The sequence below is a fragment of the Patagioenas fasciata genome, chromosome 18 (genome assembly GCF_037038585.1).
Source record: "Patagioenas fasciata isolate bPatFas1 chromosome 18, bPatFas1.hap1, whole genome shotgun sequence".
NCBI lineage: Eukaryota > Metazoa > Chordata > Aves > Columbiformes > Columbidae > Patagioenas > Patagioenas fasciata.
Window position 1 is genome coordinate 7,690,618 of NC_092537.1, and position 3,343 is coordinate 7,693,960.

Genomic DNA, 3,343 nt, shown 5'->3' on the forward strand with positions numbered 1-3,343 from the left:
GCCCCGTGAGTTGTGGCTCTTCAGTGTGGGTCCAAAGCAGTTGCTTAAAGGCTGAAATAGTAGCTGATGGAACCAGGAAAGGGCAGGTCTGAGTGTTGATGAGAATTCCTACATCTGCAGGTGCTCTGCAGCTTGTGTGGATGTACCTTAGTGTCCCCACTTGCTCATCTTTCTGTGTCAGGATGGGGATCAGAGCTGGGCAAACTCCTCCCTGAGGAAGTGAGTAAATACCTGAGTTTGTCCTTGTCCCAGCATTGTCCTTGTCCCTGATGTCTCCAAGGATATCAGATGCTGGACACAAACACGTGAAGGGTTGGATGTTTCCCTCGTGACACTGTGCAGGTGAAAAGCCACTTGCAGTGTCCAGGCAGGTCCAGTGCACCCCCTGGGTTCATCAGGCTCTGGACCAGGGGCCCAGCTGCACACTGACTGGTCTCACTGGACCTGCTCCAGCTGTGAGCAGTTTTCCTTTTGTGCAGTATTTCTGCTGGGGCAGCAGTGTCTCCAGGGTCCCCCTGGGCTCCAAGGGAGGTATTTCAGCATGGATTGTCAGCAGGGTTTACCAGACCTGGTGTCCTTTGTCCCTTTTCCCTTGTGCTGCAGAGTGGCTGAGCAGTTTCTCATCTCACTAAACTTGTTTGCAAAGGACAAACTCCCCCCCCCCCCGCCCCATTCATAATCTAAATGAAGAATTCAGCTTATCTGCAAGAGGGAGTAGCTTGTGTTGGCTGCTCTGCCTGTACAAACCCCGCAGTGTCTGTGGGAGCAGGGAGTTAAAAAGGTGTGCTATACCTCTGGGAATGCTGTATGGGAATGCCGTGTGTAACCCCGTGTGAACACCAGACCTGTGGGGAGCCACGAGCTTTGGAGCAGACCTGAAATCTGTCCTGAGCAGCAAACGGCCTCACTGGGAAGAGGGGCCCGATGGGTCTGGTCACCCTCTAGAACCCATCAAGGACAAACTCCCGCAGCACCCTCTGTACCCCGCGGGGTGTCTCAGCCCCTTGGGGTGGCTCTGCATGGCTTGCGTCCCCAGACCCCAAGGGCTCTCCCTGCCCCACACTGGGCTCTCGGTGGGCAGCGAGGTTGTTCTGTTCCTTGCCATGCACAGGGCTGTGCTGAATTGCTGCAGGTTGCTTAGTGACCAGTTCCCCACGGGTATTCTTCCTGCCTCAATAGGGCTTTTCTCTTCATGAGAAGTTGGAAGAAGTTTCTCTTAGACCCTTCCCTTCCCCCTCCTCCTCTTTTGTGTCACTCTGGGAAGCGGGATGGGGCTGAGTCTTGCTGACTGAAGGCACAGTGGTGGGTGAGGAGGTTTTGGAGATGGGCTGGCAGCCCCCATGCTGTGCATTTCCCCCAGCACCCAGCTCTTCTGTGTAGCTCAGGCTTCCCAGAATCAAGGGAAGGAAACTTCCCAGGGGCTTTCCCTGCCAGCAGGGACTCTTCCCTCTGGGCTTCCATCTCAAGGCTGCTGGCACGGTTTGTTTTCAGGGATAACCTGTGCTGGAGAAGGATCTTTGCTGTGGCCTGGAGTTTCCCAGCAAGCTCAAAACCAGGTCTGCTCTGGCCCCAAAAAAGCAGCTGTGACCTGACAGTGAGTCCCACAGCTGGGTGTGTGTTCTGGGGAGAAAGCGGCAATGCCGGGGTGTGCTGGAGTGGAGAGCGGGCGGTGCCATGGTGCGGGGCCACCCCAGATGTCCCCATGCAGGTCCTCGTGGCTGGCAGGCCAGCAGCATTGTCCCAGTGCCACCAGGTGGCAGCTTCTGTTCAAGGACTTGTCACCATCATGTCATGTCTGGCACATTGAGGTTTGGCACTGGCCACGTCCAAGTGCTGGGCACAGCTCTGCAGCTGCCCACGTTGCACCAGTTGTCCCCCAGTGTCCCTTGCTTTGTAACACCTGCCAGCCCAGAGGGTTTATGGCCCAGGAGTTCCTTGGGGTACAGAGGGACATGAAGAGAAGAGGTTTGGGACATGCAGGTGCCACCCACACAGCTGCAAAGTGTGTGCAGAGATGCGGCTGTGGCTTGTCCAACGTGGCGTGGTGCTGGAGGCAGCACAAGTGGGTCGGGTCTGACATCCTGAGAGATGCGTGGGACACGGAATGTCCTGAGTTGGAAGGGGTCCACAAGAATCATCAAGTCCAACTTGTGTACTTGCATGGGACAACCCCAAAAATTCACTCCATGACAGCGATTCCTCATGCATGGACATGATATCCAGTGCCAGCGACCAGCAGCATCTGTCCCCTCTGCCAATGGGAGCTCCAGGGTCTGCCAGATTTAAACAGACATGTCTTATTTGAGAAAGAAATACACAACTGTGCATGTCCAGAAGCTGCTGTAGCATCAGCCCTGCTTTCTGGGAAGCTGTTGGTGAGTACCGTGACCTGTTACTGCAGCCGTGCCCAACTCCTCCCTGGATTCCTCAGGAGTTAACAACCTGTAAATATTCCCTGCCAGGCTGCGGGACACAAATCCACTTCTTGCCGAAGAGCTCTTGCAGTGTAACCTTCCTGGCAGGGCTTCAAATCTGTTGTTTGATTTCCACCTCTTCCCCTTTTTGCGGTGTGTCTGCTCGCCTGTCTTAGCAGAAGCAGGGACCGTGTCCTGCTGTGTGTCTGCAGGCACGTAGCTCTTGGCCTGCGGCTGGGGACGATGCAGAGCCCATCTCCTCTCTCTCCTGGTCAGCCCCACCTGGCTCTCTGGAGCCTTTCAGGAGCAGAAAGGACATGGGGTGCCTGCTCTCCTGTCTCTCTTCTTCCCAGGCAATAAACCGAGGCTGCAGAGCTGGACACCAGCACACGGTTTCCCAGTGTGGAGCAGATGCTCCCTCTGGATGTGTCACTCTCAAGCAGCCCTGGCTGATTGGGCACTGCAGTATGTTTGTGCCGGCTCCAGGTCAGCACAAAACCCCCTGTTCTGGTGACTCACCAGACGCTGTTGATGTTTCTCAGGTGCAGGAAGGTGTGGGGCTGTCCTTGGTGCACAGGGGTGGGGGGCTCCCCCTCCTCACCTCTGCTGTATGACCCTAAGCTCCCTTCTCCCTGTTTTGGGAACACAGCAACAGGGAAATCCAGTCAGACCAGAAACTATTGATAATAGGGGAGGGAGAGCAAGATAAAAGGAGCAGCCCTGGCTTTGTTGTGCAAAAAGCACTGGATGACCTCCCAGCTCCTGCCCTGCAGCAAGTTCTCATCTCCAGGTACAAGCACTCCTGGGGTGCAGCAGGTTTGGGTTCCCACGCCAAGGGGCTGTGGGGGCCCAGGCTCTGCCAGACCAAGCAGCTGGGCCCTGGATGCTGCAGGCCTTTCCCATCCTGGCCTAACTCAGCTTTTGGGGTG